Source organism: Xenopus tropicalis, chromosome 10 (assembly GCF_000004195.4).
Source record: "Xenopus tropicalis strain Nigerian chromosome 10, UCB_Xtro_10.0, whole genome shotgun sequence".
Taxonomy (NCBI): domain Eukaryota; kingdom Metazoa; phylum Chordata; class Amphibia; order Anura; family Pipidae; genus Xenopus; species Xenopus tropicalis.
The window spans coordinates 4,949,537-4,970,643 of record NC_030686.2 but is presented as its reverse complement, the minus strand read 5'-3'; the positions used below and the strand labels follow the sequence as shown (position 1 = coordinate 4,970,643).

At 46.0% G+C, this 21,107-nt stretch overlaps 1 protein-coding gene and 2 long non-coding RNA genes across 4 annotated transcripts in view; 1 reads left to right on the top strand and 2 right to left on the bottom strand.

Moving 5' to 3' along the window:
- Positions 1 to 5,345, bottom strand: part of LOC116408022 — a 54,452-nt gene extending 49,107 nt beyond the window's left edge. Inside the window, exon 1 of the long non-coding RNA XR_004220675.1 lies at positions 5,196 to 5,345. This is a non-coding gene — a long non-coding RNA (uncharacterized LOC116408022). The remainder of the gene's footprint in view (positions 1 to 5,195) is intronic.
- Positions 1 to 21,107, top strand: part of gata5 (GATA binding protein 5) — a 153,022-nt gene that overhangs the window by 58,787 nt on the left and 73,128 nt on the right. The gene's annotated exons all lie outside the window — the stretch shown is intronic.
- The window catches only part of LOC116408023, a 176,080-nt gene continuing 172,288 nt past the window's right edge, over positions 17,316 to 21,107 (bottom strand). Inside the window, exon 3 of the long non-coding RNA XR_004220676.1 lies at positions 17,316 to 17,947. This is a non-coding gene — a long non-coding RNA (uncharacterized LOC116408023). The remainder of the gene's footprint in view (positions 17,948 to 21,107) is intronic.

Genomic DNA, 21,107 nt, shown 5'->3' with positions numbered 1-21,107 from the left:
CGCCGGGCAACTTACCTGCCTCATCTCCTCCCACCTACGTTGCACACACCATCAGATCAATAGCAATTTACAGACAGACCAGCAATGGCCGCTTTGCTCTTAATGAGCATTTCTGCTTTTTTTTTTTTTCCCTAATGAACCCGTTAAAGGCGATTTAAGTAAATTTACTAAAGCGTGCAAAGCGTGACCAATGCGATTGGTGCAATTGCCTTTTGCCGTAGAGAAAAGCCCTATTTCAGCAACTGAGACGGCGATCTGAAGGGATTTTTTTTATACAAGGTTTTGGGAATATTTTCATTGTAAGCAATAGAAATCAACCGGGGGTTCATGCTGTGTGTCGGGGTCAAGCGGCACTGGGATTTTCTATTTAAATCTCAATATAAAGAATTGCAGAAATAATCATTTTGTTGGAGGACAAGGTCTATACATGTGGCCCTGTAATAAGGACTGGTTAACTGGTTATGCTCTAAATGATTAGGGGTAGTTGTGTAATAACCCTAGGCAAGGGCAGCTGTATCAATTGTACCAATTACAATACAGGTATAGGACCCCTTATCCAGAATGCTCGGGACCAAGGGTATTCCGGATAAGGGGTCTTTCCTTAATTTGGATCTCCGTACCTTAAATCTACTAAAAAATCAATAAAACATTAATTAAACCCCATTGGATTGTTTTGCATCCAATAAGGATTAATTATATCTTAGTTGGGATCAAGTACAGGTACTGTTTTATTATTACATAGAAAAGGGAATCATTTAACCATGAAATAAACCCAATAGGGCTGTTCTGCCCCAATAAGGGGTAATTATATCTTAGTTGGGATCAAGTACAGGTACTGTTTTATTATTACAGAGAAAAGGAAATCATTTAACCATGAAATAAACCCAATAGGGCTGTTCTGCCCCCAATAAGGGGTAATTATATCTTAGTTGGGATCAAGTACAGGTACTGTTTTATTATTACAGAGAAAAGGGAATCATTTAACCATTTAATAAACCCAATAGGGCTGTTCTGCCCCCAATAAGGGGTAATTATATCTTAGTTGGGATCAAGTACAGGTACTGTTTTATTATTACAGAGAAAAGGGAATCATTTAACCATGAAATAAACCCAATAGGGCTGTTCTGCCCCAATAAGGGGTAATTATATCTTAGTTGGGATCAAGTACAGGTACTGTTTTATTATTACAGAGAAAAGGGAATCATTTAACCATTTAATAAACCCAATAGGGCTGTTCTGCCCCCAATAAGGGGTAATTATATCTTAGTTGGGATCAAGTACAGGTACTGTTTTATTATTACAGAGAAAAGGGAATCATTTAACCATTTAATAAACCCAATAGGGCTGTTCTGCCCCCAATAAGGGGTAATTATATCTTAGTTGGGATCAAGTACAGGTACTGTTTTATTATTACAGAGAAAAGGGAATCATTTAACCATGAAATAAACCCAATAGGGCTGTTCTGCCCCAATAAGGGGTAATTATATCTTAGTTGGGATCAAGTACAGGTACTGTTTTATTATTACAGAGAAAAGGGAATCATTTAACCATTTAATAAACCCAATAGGGCTGTTCTGCCCCCAATAAGGGGTAATTATATCTTAGTTGGGATCAAGTACAGGTACTGTTTTATTATTACAGAGAAAAGGGAATCATTTAACCATTTAATAAACCCAATAGGGCTGTTCTGCCCCCAATAAGGGGTAATTATATCTTAGTTGGGATCAAGTACAGGTACTGTTTTATTATTACAGAGAAAAGGGAAATCAGTTTTAAAATTCTGAATTTTTTGATTAAAATGGAGTCTATGGGAGACAAGCTTTCCGTAATTCAGAGCTTTCTGGATAACGGGTTTCCGGATAAGGGATCCCATACTTGTACTATGTTTTATTGAATTTTCCTGGGCTAAATGCTCACACCTCGACCTTTAACTGCACTGCTGTCAGCTTGTAGTCTCCCCTCCGTATCCTACTGACGGTGCTGCAGTAACGAGAGGGTCTCTTTTATGCAATGAAGCCCCCCTACCCACCGCTTCTTCTGATACTATAAGCACCAACGGCCTGAGCTGAAACGTATCACTTATAGCTGTACCCCGTGTGTACTAGAGGTTAATCCTATAAATCCGCAGGGCTCCATAGTTGCAGTCAGTAGACCAGGCGATCAAGTGCATTTTGTACATTACAGCTCCATTGATTTGTGGCTAAAAGCTATATGTATAATCCTAACTTCTATGTATTAACTGAGACTATATTTATAAACCTAAATAATATATGAACCACACAAACACACACACACACACACATATATATATATATAATCTGTAATAATAAAACAGTACCTGTACTTGATCCCAACTAAGATATAATTACCCCTTATTGGGGCAGAACAGCCCTATTGGGTTTATTTCATGGTTAAATGATTCCCTTTTCTCTGTAATAATAAAACAGTACCTGTACTTGATCCCAACTAAGATATAATTACCCCTTATTGGGGCAGAACAGCCCTATTGGGTTTATTTCATGGTTAAATGATTCCCTTTTCTCTGTAATAATAAAACAGTACCTGTACTTGATCCCAACTAAGATATAATTACCCCTTATTGGGGCAGAACAGCCCTATTGGGTTTATTTCATGGTTAAATGATTCCCTTTTCTCTGTAATAATAAAACAGTACCTGTACTTGATCCCAACTAAGATATAATTACCCCTTATTGGGGGCAGAACAGCCCTATTGGGTTTATTTCATGGTTAAATGATTCCCTTTTCTCTGTAATAATAAAACAGTACCTGTACTTGATCCCAACTAAGATATAATTACCCCTTATTGGGGCAGAACAGCCCTATTGGGTTTATTTCATGGTTAAATGATTCCCTTTCTCTGTAATAATAAAACAGTACCTGTACTTGATCCCAACTAAGATATAATTACCCCTTTTTGGGGGCAGAACAGTCCTATTGGGGTTAATTTATGTTTCAATGATTATTTAGTAGACTTAAGGTACGGAGATCCAAATTATGGAAAGACCCCTTATCTGGAAAACCCCCTGGTCCTGAGCATTCTGGATAACAGGTCCCATACCTGTGTGTGTGTGTGTGTGTGTGTGTGTGTGTGTACACACACACACACACACAGGTATGGGACCTGTTATCCAGAATATATATACACCTAAATTCTATGTATAAACCAAACTATATGTATAAACCTAAATAATATATGAACCACATATATGTATATTATACTTAAATATAATATATATTATATATTATACATTTAAATATTATAAATGTTATTATTTATAAATTATATTTAGAAACCTAGATAAAGAACATTGGGCTCACAGCGTGGGTTGGCACATTGCGTATTGGGTTTGGGGTCGGCAGTAGGGGAAGGTCGCCGCGCCATCACGACCCCTGCGAGAGTTCTCAGTGTAGGTCATAGTGGGAAGAAACTCTCGAGTGGTTATTAGAAGTGTGAGATTCAGCTACACATCCAGTTTAGAGGTTTTACGGGGTGCGCCATGTGTCAGTTGCGGCTTTTCTGATCCCCAAAAACGAATTCTGAAATAAGGGCAGGTTGTTTATATGGGGGTCCCCGTGACGCCTGGAGGCACCGGAACAGTTCCCAAGCCAGGCAGGTTATAGGGGTCATTCTTACTGATAGCAGCCTATAGCGTAACCCTGTGTATTCTGTGTGCCAACAGTAATGTCCTTCTCTGCCCCCCCTTGCAGTCTTACTGGCAATGGCAGGGTTAAATCACTTGTTCTGCCGAATGCTGCTATTGGTTGGGGCATGCAGTCATGCAGCTTCGGAAGGGTTGCGGTGCTTCCATGCTCTGCCAGGGCAGCCCCTGGTGTAAATGCCTGTTATATGGGAATGAATAAATGCCCTATAAATAATATAAATAATAATAAGTATAAACCTTGACCCAAAACCTTTAAACAGCTTCCCCCCCCTTACCCCTAACCAGAGACCCTCTCACCCCACTACACCGGTTCCCCTGCCACAGTAGGGGGCGAGGAACCATTTCCACTCGCCGGCGGGGTGTAAATGGGGACAGGGGTAAATAAATGATTTGCAAACTGGAAAACAAAAAGTTCTCTTTTAGAGAGTAAAAATGATTTTGGGGATTTAGTTGCAGCCAATAAAAAGGCAGGGAGAGGGGGTTATGTAATAAGCAGAACCCCGGGGTCCTTTGCACCTTACAAGGGGAAACCAGTGTACAGTCCAGTCCATTGTACCAGGACTAAGTGATTTATATTAATTAATAGCGTACCGGGTACATAGTATAAAGATCCATAGCAAATCCATCAATCCTCAGTATAAAATAAAATGGGGTGTAGATAGTAGGTGCTGAGCAGCCAGGCCCCGGCACCCCCCCCCCCCCACCTCGTATTTAATTTAATTTCTCTCCCAGCTCCAGTGAAGACCCCATTACTGGCATTTCTGTACTACACGTTGAGATAACACACGTGTAAGGGGATATGAAGCTATGTCATTCTGACACGGCACTCGGCGGTTTTTTTCTATACAACTTCCAGATATAAGAAATGGAATATTTTGCAATAAAATGTGCCCAAGAGACAGGGGTGGGCAGGGAAGCGGCTGGAACAGAGCAGCTCTATACTGGCAGCACAGACCATAGAGCCCCGGTGTGCGTCGGCACGGGGACTATTCCCATATAGTAGCTCTGGCTGCTGATTAAATGAGTGCACTGTTCTGTGCAGCCCCCCTGCAATATTGCCTGCCCTAATGATTCTCTACTAAAGCCTCCTTAACCCATTCCCGGCCGGCCGGCCGGAGGAAGGACGCGGCTGCGTATTGGCATGCAAGGCCTCCGCCGGCAGCGAACAGGTTACGCCGGCTGAACGATTACATGTCAAACTTGTACGCTCTCAGCCCTACTGCCTCCGGTTTAATTGCCGGCTCTGCAGAATTCTGCACTAAGCAATTTTTTTTTCCCTGCACAAATCAAAAACAATCCCTATAGATGCGTTAATGCATTGATGCATTTCCGACCCCCCCCCCCCCAAAACAACGCATGCACTTGCATAGGATGCGCTCGTTTAAAGTCTCCCAGCTAAGTTTGAATGGAGCAGGTAGGGTGCTGCATTAGGGAGAGAGCGCCATGGCAGCCGGTGCAGGCAGCAGCACCATAGCAGACAAGCATAGGAAGGGTGAGAGAGAGAGAACATACCCAGCCAGAAGAGTCGGTTGCAGCATTGGAGTCACCAGAGCACAAGCTGAAAGCTGAATCAGCTTTTGAGAGTTAGGGATGCATAGAGGAGGGTCATAGAATCACAAGGTAATATTATGCTGCAAACGCCTTCCCCTCTCCCAGAGCCAATCTCTAATGCAGGAAGGGAAGGGAGAGCAGGCCTTGGAATGGTATTAGTGCACACTTGGAGAGGAAAAAAATCCCCCACCTCCTCATTTGCTTCTCCACCTCCCCAGACACTCACACTCCTATATACACACACTCGCACTTGGGCACCTCCGCACAACCCAATGCTTTGTGCATCTTCCCCGGGGATGGAGCCGTGCCGGGGATGGGACAGGGGGCCTAGGGATGGAGAGCTCACTCCGGCCTGGGAGTGGCACTTATAGGGGGCCATGAAATAGAGGCAGCATTCAAAGGACTCCGGGGGCCACGGGCCGCGCTGGGGGTTTGGGGATATTTATATGCTCTGCAGTCTGTGCTCCTTCTGCCATTGGAAAGTGCATTGTAGCCTCAGGGTCTCCCATTTGCATTTGGATCACTGCTGTTTTATCTTTTTTTTTTTTATTTAGAGCAGGTAAGGAGCTCGGGATCTAGTTGTGCCGCCGTATGCTCCAACGATGTGCAGCACTTACACGGCCTATAGAGTGTAATGTGACCGGCCAGCCGTGATATGTGCATTAGACTTGCCTAACTGCATCCGAGGTGCGGGCAAAGCCGGGTTTAGCTGTAGGTTACAGTGTAAGGCTGCCGTATTCACTCTTCTACAGTTTGAGCCCCAGAGTTTAATCAGGTCCCTCATTCATTTATAAAAAGGTTATAGATAAATGAAAATACACTGAATTGGTCATTTTAGTCTTAGATCTAATAACGTCAATCACAGCAAATAACCATAACTTACCCAAACTGACCTTCAGCCTGGGCTTCCAGAACCTCATCCTGACTGTCCTTTGGGTCAGATCCCTAAAGCTATTGCTGTAGGAACCTGGGTACCCCTGGAACTATAGCGGGGTGACTGTTACCCCAATGGTTCTATATATCTGTAACCTTGTTATGGGCTAAGGGGGCCCAGCCTGAAGGCCAGTTAGGGGGGGATTTGGGGTGAGTGCTTATTTGTGCCCTGGGTACCCCTGGAACTATAGCGGGGTGACTGTTACCCCAATGTTTCTATATATCTGTAACCTTGTTATGGGCTAAGGGGGCCCAGCCTGAAGGCCAGTTAGGGGGGGATTTGGGGTGAGTGCTAATTTGTGCCCTGGGTACCCCTGGAACTATAGCGGGGTGACTGTTACCCCAATGTTTCTATATATCTGTAACCTTGTTATGGGCTAAGGGGGCCCAGCCTGAAGGCCAGTTAGGGGGGAGATTTGGGGTGAGTGCTTATTTGTGCCCTGGGTACCCCTGGAACTATAGCGGGGTGACTGTTACCCCAATGTTTCTATATATCTGTAACCTTGTTATGGGCTAAGGGGGCCCAGCCTGAAGGCCAGTTAGGGGGGATTTGGGGTGAGTGCTTATTTGTGCCCTGGGTACCCCTGGAACTATAGCGGGGTGACTGTTACCCCAATGTTTCTATATATCTGTAACCTTGTTATGGGCTAAGGGGGCCCAGCCTGAAGGCCAGTTAGGGGGGGATTTGGGGTGAGTGCTTATTTGTGCCCTGGGTACCCCTGGAACTATAGCAGGATGACTGTTTCTATATATCTGTAACCCTAAACCATAGGTTATATCCAACCAACTTACTTGCGAGTAACATTTTGTGGTTCCGTTATGGCACCTCCATTACAACCGTTGCCACAATCACTCTTCATTCTTATAATTAGCAAATCCCCAATGACATAAAGAGGCAAGTTGACCTGGGAAAAACAGTGAAAGTCTCGGCTAAGCATGATGGGAATTAAAGGGGGTGGGGCTGGCATGTCCAGTAGCAAAAAGAGAATAAAAAAAAAAATAAAAAAAGGGGGGTCAGGAAAGGAATTCACATTTCAAGTCCTTATATACCCAGCCCAGCGTGTGAGACACGGGCAAGTGGCCTCTTCTCGTGCCATTTCCCTCCCTGACCATATTTAGTAAAACCGAGGCAAAAATAACCTGCCAGCTGCGGCCGGATCCTTCCGTCTCTCTGCCCATTCACTACTGGCCCTGCCTGCGCCACACTTGCCCTTTATTCCTCCCCTTGTTGTTGGGTTATTTTTAGGCCGGCCAAATAAAGAGATGTCTCCCCTCGGCTACACTATGGCTCTATGTGCTATGTATGGGCAGCCTGGCAGTGCGAAAGGCCACTGATAACCCGATGTTCCTCTCGCCGAGTCCTGGGGACTCTCTTTAACTCTTCCAGTGCTGGAACCTGGCTCCTATACCCTGATTTGGGGCATTGGTGGGTCCGGGGGCAAAAGTGACTCTGCAGCGTCCCATTACTTATAGTACAGGTATGGGACCCATTATCCAGAATGCTCGGGACCTGGGGTTTTCCAGATAATTATTTAAACAGTATTTAAACCCAATAGGGCTGTTCTGCCCCCAATAAGGGGTAATTATATCTTAGTTGGGATCAAGTACAGGTACTGTTTTATTATTACAGAGAAAAGGGAATCATTTAACCATTAAATAAACCCAATAGGGCTGTTCTGCCCCCAATAAGGGGTAATTATATCTTAGTTGGGATCAAGTACAGGTACTGTTTTATTATTACAGAGAAAAGGGAATCATTTAACCATTAAATAAACCCAATAGGGCTGTTCTGCCCCAATAAGGGGTAATTATATCTTAGTTGGGATCAAGTACAGGTACTGTTTTATTATTACAGAGAAAAGGGAATCATTTAACCATGAAATAAACCCAATAGGGCTGTTCTGCCCCAATAAGGGGTAATTATATCTTAGTTGGGATCAAGTACAGGTACTGTTTTATTATTACAGAGAAAAGGGAATCATTTAACCATTAAATAAACCCAATAGGGCTGTTCTGCCCCCAATAAGGGGTAATTATATCTTAGTTGGGATCAAGTACAGGTACTGTTTTATTATTACAGAGAAAAAGGAAACCATTTTTAAAAATGTGAATTATTTGATTAAAATGGAGTCTATGGGAGACAGGCTTTCCATAATTTGGAACTTTCTGGATAATGGGTTTCCGAATAAGGGGGTCCAATACCTGTAGTAGGTCTGACGCTTCAGCTGTTGTTGAACTACAACTATACATCCAACAATAACACAGGGCTGCAGGTTGAGCAATGATGATATTAAGTTTTACTTCTGCCTTTTTGCCCTAATGCTGTTATTCTGCCCTGCTCTCCATCTAACTTATGGGGGTGTAATAAACTGCATCCATCATTTGGCCCTAGGCGCTGTCGGTTCGGGGGTTGCATCACTGAGCCAATGCGGTCCCCGATCCGACGGAAAAATCAAACCTGCCCCATGAGTGGGGATCGCTGACAAAGGGGTGCAACTGCTGGGGAGGGTTTCCCGCGTGTGACTGTAAAGTGTTAATTTAATGTCATTCAGAGCACAATTATTCTGTGTTTGTGTATGTGTGTAATATTGGTGGTTTATAAATCACCTCCCCCTGTAAGCTTTCATCAGTGTATTCTAGTCCCACCCACTGCCTGAGTCACAGACTCCTTGCCCCGCCCCCTGTAAGCTTTCATCAGTGTGTTCTAGTTCCACCCACTGCCTGAGTCACAGACTCCTTGCCCCTCCCCCTGTAAGCTTTCATCAGTGTGTTCTAGTCCCACCCACTGCCTGAGTCACAGACTCCTTGCCCCTCCCCCTGTAAGCTTTCATCAGTGTGTTCTAGTTCCACCCACTGCCTGAGTCACAGACTCCTTGCCCCTCCCCCTGTAAGCTTTCATCAGTGTGTTCTAGTCCCACCCACTGCCTGAGTCACAGACTCCTTGCCCCTCCCCCTGTAAGCTTTCATCAGTGTGTTCTAGTCCCACCCACTGCCTGAGTCACAGACTCCTTGCCCCTCCCCCTGTAAGCTTTCATCAGTGTGTTCTAGTCCCACCCACTGCCTGAGTCACAGACTCCTTGCCCCTCCCCCGTAAGCTTTCATCAGTGTATTCTAGTCCCACCCACTGCCTGAGTCACAGATTCCTTGCCCCTCCCCTTGTAAGCTTTCATCAGTGTGTTCTAGTCCCACCCACTGCCTGAGTCACAGATTCCTTGCCCCTCCCCTTGTAAGCTTTCATCAGTGTGTTCTAGTCCCACCCACTGCCTGAGTCACAGACTCCTTGCCCCTCCCCTTGTAAGCTTTCATCAGTGTGTTCTAGTCCCACCCACTGCCTGAGTCACAGACTCCTTGCCCCTCCCCTTGTAAGCTTTCATCAGTGTGTTCTAGTCCCACCCACTGCCTGAGTCACAGATTCCTTGCCCCTCCCCTTGTAAGCTTTCATCAGTGTGTTCTAGTCCCACCCACTGCCTGAGTCACAGACTCCTTGCCCCTGTAAGCTTTCATAAGAGTGTAAGAGAGCAAATCACCTTTTTCCTTATATCTCACCATCAAGTTATGCTTTGGGCCCCTATGGGTGTGGGAGGGGGGCAGCCCCAGAATTGTTTGTATTAGGGCGTTTATTTTGCAATTTTTTTTAAAGGTTTTTATTTTGCATTTCTAACATAAATCCAACAATAAACAATAAGGCATTGGTTTTACAAACATGTTTCCTGTGTCTAAGATCAAATGCACCAATATTAATCAATCGGAGACTCCTTACTCAGAGTGGGGATTTTGGGGTTCCTGGTGGAGGGGGGGGGGGTCATATTCTCAGAGGGGTGTCGACATAATGTTCGTCTATAACCTCAACCCATTCTCCCCATACCATGGGGGCACCCCCTTGCCGTGTACATTAGTTGTTTCAGTGGGAGAAGGGCTCCTGGTATGGATTGGTGGAGGATGCGCCATCTTATTGTGACTTGTTTTGGGCCACCTCATTATAACCTCGTTGGTTCCAGTGCCCTAATGGTTGACCCTTCTCTGGGTGGGACTGGGGTGCCAGGATACCAGGGTATCTCCCAATGGGCTCCCCTGTGGCACAATCCCCAGATCATACTTGATACTTTTTGGTTTAGTGCCATAATCCAAATTATGTACATTTTATTGAATGTGGGTCAGAACTTCCTGGCATTTTCTTCTAAAATACACCGATCCCTCCTTTCTGGCGGCGGCGCTGCTGGCTACGCCCGTGACACCCCCGGGACTCCGAAGGTTTATGGATGAGAAGCAAGAAAGTTGCTGCTTTATAGCGAACAGTATTTCTGCCATTGTTCCCTTGCTGGGCATGGAAACCCCTCCATGGAGTCCCATTTGCCTCCGATCATTCCCCGGTTGCCATTTTGCTTATCTCCCAAGCCCCATTTCTCTTGCAGCGGTTAGCAGCAGTGCTGCGGAGCGTTCCCGCTGGAGTCGGTACAAGGCAGAATTTATATCGGCTCTGATATTTAGAACTCTTGGCCGTGGGTCTCCTGTTGTTTGTGCTCAGCCCCTGTGGGAGGATGAAGAGCCCACAAGTCTTTCAAATGTCTCGGGTAAAAGATTAGTGTGAATGAAATGAGCTGATTTGCACAAAATGCTGAAGTGGGGGGGGGGTGAATGGGGGGCGAAGGCAATGCAGCCAATGTGAGCTCTCGAATGCAGCACAATCCGTTGTATTGCGTGGCGTCCATATTGCACCGACCAGTCATTTGGGCACAAGGAAACCTCCCCTCCATAATTGTCCACCCAATAAATCCAGGGTTCCCTTCGGGTTCCTATTGAACCCCCACACCATGCTCTGCACAACAACTTTTTCTGCTTTTTTCTGCACATATTAATCACTTAGATTGTAAGCTCTATGGGACAGGGTCCTCCATCTTACTGCGTCTCATACCTCATGCCACTTGATCCGTGTATCTATACAAAATCATTTTATTTATTAGAATACGTGTCCCGCCCTGTGTGTACTATTGTACATTGTAAGATTGTATAGTGCTGTGTGTCCTTGTAGCGCTTTATAAATAAAGTTAAAGAAGGTAAAAACTCTGTAAGCTTTATCCGATAGGTCTATGTAAATGGGAGTGCTTAGGTCTCCCCAAATCCCCCCCTAACTGGCCTTCAGGCTGGGCCCCCTTAGCCCATAACAAGGTTACAGATATATAGAAACATTGGGGTAACAGTCACCCCGCTATAGTTCCAGGGGTACCCAGGGCACAAATAAGCACTCACCCCAAATCCCCCCCTAACTGGCCTTCAGGCTGGGCCCCCTTAGCCCATAACAAGGTTACAGATATATAGAAACATTGGGGTAACAGTCACCCTGCTATAGTTCCAGGGGTACCCAGGGCACAAATAAGCACTCACCCCAAATCCCCCCCTAACTGGCCTTCAGGCTGGGCCCCCTTAGCCCATAACAAGGTTACAGATATATAGAAACATTGGGGTAACAGTCACCCCGCTATAGTTCCAGGGGTACCCAGGGCACAAATAAGCACTCACCCCAAATCCCCCCCTAACTGGCCTTCAGGCTGGGCCCCCTTAGCCCATAACAAGGTTACAGATATATAGAAACATTGGGGTAACAGTCACCCGCTATAGTTCCAGGGGTACCCAGGGCACAAATAAGCACTCACCCCAAATCCCCCCCTAACTGGCCTTCAGGCTGGGCCCCCTTAGCCCATAACAAGGTTACAGATATATAGAAACATTGGGGTAACAGTCACCCCGCTATAGTTCCAGGGGTACCCAGGGCACAATAAGCACTCACCCCAAATCCCCCCATAACTGGCCTTCAGACTGGGCCCCCCAATCCTATCTGTGCAAGCCCAGCACCCTATGAATGAGATGGGCCAGTCCCAGTGGCTGATTTACTCCCTCCCTATCAGCTTTGATTTATTTCATACCTACTGACTTGCCCTTAGATTTGCTAATTAGACCATAGTGGATCTCCCATACCATGCGTTGCTTTAGATCACATCTAATAATACACAGTATGGAATCCACATCTCGCAGCACTTCCCCTGCATATGTTCCTGCAACATGTCGAGCCCCAGTCTGTGTAACTAACCCCCTTGTAACCACTTAGACAGAAGATAGATTGTAAGTTTTCTGCATAAATAGCGACATCAGCATATTCACCGACTGAGGGTTCAGTTATTTATAGAGAGGAGGGACCCTGTGTAATGCCCTGACTGTTATACTGGGGAAAGGAGCCTGCATAGGGATTCCCCTGTACTAAGCACAATTCAGCAGGAACAGCCCCCTAAGTTTGCCCATAGCCTGTACAGAGAGATACCATAAAACTATGGCACATAGGGATTCCCCTGTACTAAGCACAATTCAGCAGGAACAGCCCCCTAAGTTTGCTCATAGCCTGTACAGAGAGATACCATAAAACTATGGCACATAGGGATTCCCCTGTACTAAGCACAATTAAGCAGGAACAGCCCCCTAAGTTTGCTCATAGCCTGTACAGAGAGATACCATAAAACTATGGCACATAGGGATTCCCCTGTACTAAGCACAATTCAGCAGGAACAGCCCCCTAAGTTTGCTCATAGCCTGTACAGAGAGATACCATAAAACTATGGCACATAGGGATTCCCCTGTACTAAGCACAATTCAGCAGGAACAGCCCCCTAAGTTTGCCCATAGCCTGTACAGAGAGATACCATAAAACTATGGCACATAGGGATTCCCCTGTACTAAGCACAATTCAGCAGGAACAGCCCACAGATCTCTAATGAGATATAATGTCCTGCTTATCCCTGGAGATTTGAGTGGAGGACGTGAGTGAATAATAGAATAAGTCCCACTTAATACAAGAGATGAGTAACAATCCCCAGAGATGCTGTTTTTCTGCTTAACCCCTTAACTACTTTAGGGATATTTTTCGTCATTAGAATTTTTATTCCCTCCTTTTTACTTGTTGGTTATTTCATAGTATTATTATTAGTCTCTGTATTCGATTTTGTGTAGTTCTGCAGCGAATGTATTTCTAATATACACTGTGTGCTGCTCTCTCCTGGGAACTGAGAATCTGTCTACATTGTAATCTCCATTGGCATTATATGGGCACAATGTTCCTTCCAAATGGATCATAAGCCCATGCAGCAGTCCTGCCCTGCTTTATGGCTGAGATTCTAGCTATCTGTATAACAGAGCATTCTGTCACAGTGGCACAGATCCTATCTGATCCCCCCATTGTAAGCAGCAGTCCTGCCCTGCTTTATGGCTGAGATTCTAGCTATCTGTATAACAGAGCATTCTGTCACAGTGGCACAGACCCTATCTGATCCCCCCCCATTGTAAGCAGCAGTCCTGCCCTGCTTTATGGCTGAGATTCTAGCTATCTGTATAACAGAGCATTCTGTCACAGTGGCACAGATCCTATCTGATCCCCCCCCATTGTAAGCAGCAGTCCTGCCCTGCTTTATGGCTGAGATTCTAGCTATCTGTATAACAGAGCATTCTGTCACAGTGGCACAGATCCTATCTGATCCCCCCCCATTGTAAGCAGCAGTCCTGCCCTGCTTTATGGCTGAGATTCTAGCTATCTGTATAACAGAGCATTCTGTCACAGTGGCACAGATCCTATCCCCCCCCCCCATTGTAAGCAGCAGTCCTGCCCTGCTTTATGGCTGAGATTCTAGCTATCTGTATAACAGAGCATTCTGTCACAGTGGCACAGATCCTATCCCCCCCCCCCATTGTAAGCAGCAGTCCTGCCCTGCTTTATGGCTGAGATTCTAGCTATCTGTATAACAGAGCATTCTGTCACAGTGGCACAGATCCTATCTGATCCCCCCATTGTAAGCAGCAGTCCTGCCCTGCTTTATGGCTGAGATTCTAGCTATCTGTATAACAGAGCATTCTGTCACAGTGGCACAGATCCTATCTGATCCCCCCCATTGTAAGCAGCAGTCCTGCCCTGCTTTATGGCTGAGATTCTAGCTATCTGTATAACAGAGCATTCTGTCACAGTGGCACAGATCCTATCTGATCCCCCCATTGTAAGCAGCAGTCCTGCCCTGCTTTATGGCTGAGATTCTAGCTATCTGTATAACAGGTATGGGATCCCTTATCTGGAAACCAGTTATCTAGAAAGTTCAGAGTTACGGAAAGGTCATCTCCCATAGACTCCATTATAAGCAAATAATTCTAATTTTTAAAAATGATTCCCTTTTCTCTGTAATAATAAAACAGTACCTGTACTTGATCCCAACTAAGATATAATTACCCCTTATTGGGGGCAGAACAGCCCTATTGGGTTTATTTCATGGTTAAATGATTCCCTTTTCTCTGTAATAATAAAACAGTACCTGTACTTGATCCCAACTAAGATATAGTTACCCCTTATTGGGGCAGAACAGCCCTATTGGGTTTATTTAATGGTTAAATGATTCCCTTTTCTCTGTAATAATAAAACAGTACCTGTACTTGATCCCAACTAAGATATAATTACCCCTTATTGTGGGCAGAACAGCCCTATTGGGTTTATTTAATGGTTAAATGATTCCCTTTTCTCTGTAATAATAAAACAGTACCTGTACTTGATCCCAACTAAGATATAATTACCCCTTATTGGGGCAGAACAGCCCTATTGGGTTTATTTAATGGTTAAATGATTCCCTTTTCTCTGTAATAATAAAACAGTACCTGTACTTGATCCCAACTAAGATATAATTACCCCTTATTGGGGCAGAACAGCCCTATTGGGTTTATTTAATGGTTAAATGATTCCCTTTTCTCTGTAATAATAAAACAGTACCTGTACTTGATCCCAACTAAGATATAAATAATCCTTATTGGATGCAAAACAATCCTTTTGGGGTTAATTAATGTTTTATTGATTTTTTTTAGCAGACTCAAGGTATGGAGATCTAAATTACGGAAAGACCCCTTATCTGGAAAAACCCAGGTCCCGAGCATTCTGTATAACGGGTCCCATACCTGTACCTGCACCCAACAGTAGTTCTATTGGCCGTTAGTTTGGGGTGACAGCCTGCACCTTATTATTTAGAATATTCCATGGAAGTATTGGGAAGAGAGCTGCACTAGCGCAATGTTTATTCTCTGCATGGAGCATCTGTGTCCCACTGCATTGCACCTTCCCAGTGCATCGTGGAGCGCAGCTGGAGGGGGGGCACTGCATTCTTGCCTTACTATACACTGCGCTGTATGAGCCCGGGCTGCCCGGCTTCACTGCATCTCCCTAACAATAACGCTACATGTATCTGTATGGGATGCGCCATTGCAGGGGAGACATCGCTGCCTTTCCCTCACTTATTGCTCCGAGGGCTCCCAAGCCTCAATATTCCCCTTAATTACGCGGTTTCGCTAACGAACGGGGGCTCCCTCCCTGCAGAGAGGCTCATCCTTCACTGTCAGCTTATGGGGGGGAAGCTTTGGGAAACATGGATCTATCCAGAGGGAGATTGGGAATGTTCAACCCTAGGGTGGGGGTGGTATAATGAGACACATGGAGCCACAAGGTGCCATTCTTACACCCCCCCCCCTCCTAATAAAATCTAATTGCTCCATGCAGTCACTGCATTGCCCCCCCCCATGCCGAAATCTGCATTGAGAAAAGGTCCATTAGGAGCATATGCTGCGTCTCCTCGCTTTTTGTTGCGCCAGCAGAATCCGTAGTGCACTTCTATGGAGAAACGGCATCGGCCTGCCAAATATCTACAGGATTGATTGCAGGGAAAGATGAGCACATTCCTTCCTAGACTGGAGCCTCCCCAGCATAATATTAATATATATATATAATATGTATCTGCTATTGGCGCACAGTCCCCCATCATAGAGACCTTGCGTCCTTATTATCTGTACGTGGGGGGGGGGGGATGAGCCGCCATTGGAATGACAGGAACGATGATGCCAGGATTTGGGTAGAGGAGGGAGATGTATAGGTTCCGCTTCTGCAACTGGGAGGGGCTTGTGTCAAGGTTATTTATAGCCAGTGTGTGTCGCGTGTATATCCTTCACCTGTCAGGGGTTGCTGGGAAATGTAGTTGAACTGAGGTTAAAAAAATAGTCATGGGAAAACATGATTTATTCAGAATAGCACTCAATAGTAAGAAATCCAAGTCCGGCTTGGGACTCCTCCAGTTACATGGGAGTAGGAGAAACAATAGGAGCGCTGGCTCCTTCTGAAAGCTCAGACTAAATTTACTGCTGCGCTGTAAGTTGGAGTGATATCACCCCCCTCACCCCCAGCAGCCGATCAGCAGAACAATGGGAAGAGAGCAAGATAGCAGCTCCCAGTAGGTATCAGAATAGCACTCAATAGTAAGAAATCCAAGTCCGGCTTGGGACTCCTCCAGTTACATGGGAGTAGGAGAAACAATAGGTTAGCTGAAAGCAGTTCTAATGTGTAGCGCTGGCTGAAAGCTCAGACTCAGGCACACTTTACTGCTGCGCTGCAAGTTGGAGTGATATCCCCCCCCCCCCCAGCAGCCGATCAGCAGAACAATGGGAAGGGAGCAAGATAGCAGCTCCCAGTAGGTATCAGAATAGCACTCAATAGTAAGAAATCCAAGTCCGGCTTGGGACTCCTCCAGTTACATGGGAGTAGGATAAACAATAGGTTAGCTGAAAGCAGTTCTAATGTGTAGCGCTGGCTGAAAGCTCAGACTCAGGCACACTTTACTGCTGCGCTGCAAGTTGGAGTGATATCCCCCCCCCTCACCCCCAGCAGCCGATCAGCAGAACAATGGGAAGGGAGCAAGATAGCAGCTCCCAGTAGGTATCAGAATAGCACTCAATAGTAAGAAATCCAAGTCCGGCTTGGGACTCCTCCAGGTACATGGGAGTAGGAGAAACAATAGGTTAGCTGAAAGCAGTTCTAATGTGTAGCGCTGGCTGAAAGCTCAGACTCAGGCACAAGGCACTGAGATGGCGCCTACACACCAATATTACAGCTACAAATACATTTGTTGGTTGAAGAATAAAAGGTTAAATGGCAGAGGGAATTATTTGCTGTGTAACTGTGTCATTTAGAAATAAAAAGTGCCCCATAAATATCATGGCAGTGTCCCTAGATGTTCATGGTTTTATTTAGACTGTAAGTTCACTGGGGTCATGGACTGATAATAATAAAATAATAATCCAGCAAACAGATCGGGAGCTGCAAAAAAACCCCATTTAATATAACAAAGTCAATGCGCAGGAAACTACTGTAATATCTGGGTATTGGCCAAGTCCCCGGCCAATGAGACGTGCCGATAACGAATAACAGGACACTTGCTTTAAAGTGAATTTCTAGATCAAATTAGATTTGGGGAACCTTATCTTTCGTTGGCTCGGAAGAGCGTTTGCTTATACGGAACAATCCGACTGTGAGTTATTGCTGCAGTTCCACAGGCTCCTTATTAGATGGGAACAGGCACCAATGTTTGGGGGTTTCAGGGGTTTCCATGGGTGTATGTGGGGATAGGGTCAGATTGGGGGGTGCTGGGCCCCACCCCCCAGGCAACCCGTTGGCCACCCAACCCCCTCCCCTGAGCACGGAAACTTAGGCACATTGGGAGAGGGGGACCTGCGGGCCCCGGAGCGCCCAGGAGGGATCGGTTCTAGGTCCCGCTGTCCCACAACCGATCCCTGCTGTGCGCCCGGGGCCCACAGGTCCCCCTCTCCCAATGTGCCTAAATATGCATGGGGGGGGGCAATCAACGAACAGGAGTCTCTGCACTGCATTTCCCAGAATCCTCAGTTGTCTTGACACATTGGAAGTTTAGCGACTGGACCGCTCCATTCTGCAAGAGAACAAAAGGAGATAAATGTGTGTTTTCCCCATTTATATGGTACATATTAACTTAGCCTTGAAACCCATGGCGACCAATCAGATGCTCGCTATCATTATTCTAACTCCACTATACAAGAGGGAGCTCGCTGTTGATTGGTTGCTATGTGTTGGTGAGTGTTTGCAGAAGCTGCAGCGCTCAGTCAGGCCGGGACAAGTTCTGTTCTCTCTAATGTGGTTTCATTAGTTGGATTAATTAGCTGGGCCAGAGAGATAAGGAAAAGTACGTCAACAAAACTATAATTGTATTGGGATTGGCACAAAACTATTATAGGGCGATTTAATAAGGTGCATGTAGGGAGTTTTTTGTCGCCTATGCAGCTATTAGCCCCATGGGTGGGTGAAAATTTCCAGAATGTGACGGGGGGGGAAAGATGGGGGGTATATCTGTGCCTATATATTATACAGTTACATTATGTGCATATATGATATGGGGGTTACACTGTGACAGTGGGGGGGGGGCTGGGGGAAAGATGGGGGGTATATCTGTGCCTATATATTATTCAGTTACATTATGTGCATATATGATATGGGGGTTACACTGTGACAGTGGGGGGGGGGGAAAGATGGGGGGTATATCTGTGCCTATATATTATACAGTTACATTATGTGCATATATGATATGGGGGTTACACTGTGACAGTGGGGGGGGGGGCTGGGGGAAAGATGGGGGGTATATCTGTGCCTATATATTATTCAGTTACATTATGTGCATATATGATATGGGGGTTACACTGTGACAGTGGGGGGGGGGGGCTGGGGGAAGATGGGGGGTATATCTGTGCCTATATATTATACAGTTACATTATGTGCATATATGATATGGGGGTTACACTGTGACAGTGGGGGGGGGGGCTGGGGGAAAGATGGGGGGTATATCTGTGCCTATATATTATACAGTTACATTATGTGCATATATGATATGGGGGTTACACTGTGACAGTGGGGGGGGGGGGAAAGATGGGGGGTATATCTGTGCCTATATATTATACAGTTACATTATGTGCATATATGATATGGGGGTTACACTGTGACAGTGGGGGGGGGGGAAAGATGGGGGGTATATCTGTGCCTATATATTATACAGTTACATTATGTGCATATATGATATGGGGGTTACACTGTGACAGTGGGGGGGGGGGAAGATGGGGGGTATATCTGTGCCTATATATTATACAGTTACATTATGTGCATATATGATATGGGGGTTACACTGTGACAGTGGGGGGGGGGGGCTGGGGGAAAGATGGGGGGTATATCTGTGCCTATATATTATACAGTTACATTATGTGCATATATGATATGGGGGTTACACTGTGACAGTGGGGGGGGGGGGCTGGGGGAAAGATGGGGGGTATATCTGTGCCTATATATTATACAGTTACATTATGTGCATATATGATATGGGGGTTACACTGTGACAGTGGGGGGGGGGGGGGGCTGGGGGAAAGATGGGGGGTATATCTGTGCCTATATATTATACAGTTACATTATGTGCATATATGATATGGGGGTTACACTGTGACAGTGGGGGGGGGGGGCTGGGGGAAAGATGGGGGGTATATCGGTGCCTATATATTATACAGTTACATTATGTGCATATATGATATGGGGGTTACACTGTGACAGTGGGGGGGGGGGGCTGGGGGAAAGATGGGGGGTATATCTGTGCCTATATATTATACAGTTACAATTCCAGCCCAGCACAGGAAGGGTTAAGTAGCGCCACCCTAATTCACATTAATTCCAACATTGCAGAGCGCCATCCATTAGCCAAGAGTTACAGCCGGAGTTAACGGAAACACTGTAGCGCCATTAATTGGAATGAATGGATGGGTAACTTTTATGAGAGGTCACAGAGGCAGTAATATTGTCTTCCAAAAATGATTGGATTAGAAATTCACATGGCAGCTGTACCGCGGGCGCCACTTTCTCCCGATGCCACACGCGCACCTCGCCCAGGATTGATGGGGCTCTAATTAAAGGAGGGGGTGGGGCCCATAATATTGTCCCTGTATGGGGATTAGCCAAGTTGCACTTTATGACGTTACTGAGTATAATAAGCCCCAGGGCTGCGTAAAACCATCCAAAAAAGAGTTAAACCCTCGCAGATTGGCCAATTCAATTGGCAGCAAATACTCCTGATGAGCGAATTGTTTCACCAGGCGCGGAATTGCAGCGAAAGTCCGCATTACGCCACTGGCGAATTGTTTCGCCACGTGGGCGTGGTCACGTAAAAAAAGGGGCTTGTCTAAAAAAAAAAAAAGGCGTGGTCACTTTGCGGCAAAAAAGATTGTTCCATAGTTTCGCTAAATTTTTGCCGAAGCGAAACGGGACAGATTCACTAATCACGAATCTTGGAGCCTGTTTATCCTGTGCAGCCAGTAGGGGGCGACACCTGTAAAGACATCAGATGAAAAAGTGGGTTTCATAATTACCATCTGTCTGGGCAACTTGCCGGCAGGGTCAGACTAGGGCGGTGGGGCACCGAGGAAAAGAAGGGCCCAGACCCGTCCCCTGGGCCCTGCACCCCTGACTGACCCTGCTTGCCCATGCCGGCTGTACTGGGGGCCATAGGGGCACAACATGGTTACACCCATGGGAAAAAGGTGGAATATCCCTGTCTCCCCGGGAATAAAGGTGGAATATCCCTGTCTCCCCGGGAATAAAGGTGGAATATCCCTGTCACCCCGGGCACAAAGGTGGAATATCCCTGTCTCCCCGGGAATAAAGGTGGAATATCCCTGTCTCCCCGGGAATAAAGGTGGAATATCCCTGTCACCCCAGGCACAAAGGTGGAATATCCCTGTCTCCCCGGGCACAAAGGTGGAATATCCCTGCCTCCCCGGGAATAAAGGTGGAATATCCCTGTCTCCCCGGGCACAAAGGTGGAATATCCCTGTCTACCCGGGCACAAAGGTGGAATATCCCTGTCTCCCCGGGCACAAAGGTGGTGTATCCCTGTCTCCCCGGGCACAAAGGTGGTATATCCCTGTCTCCCCGGGCACAAAGGTGGTATATCCCTGTCTCCCCGGGCACAAAGGTGGAATATCCCTGTCTCCCCGGGCACAAAGGTGGAATATCCCTGTCTCCCCGGGCACAAAGGTGGAATA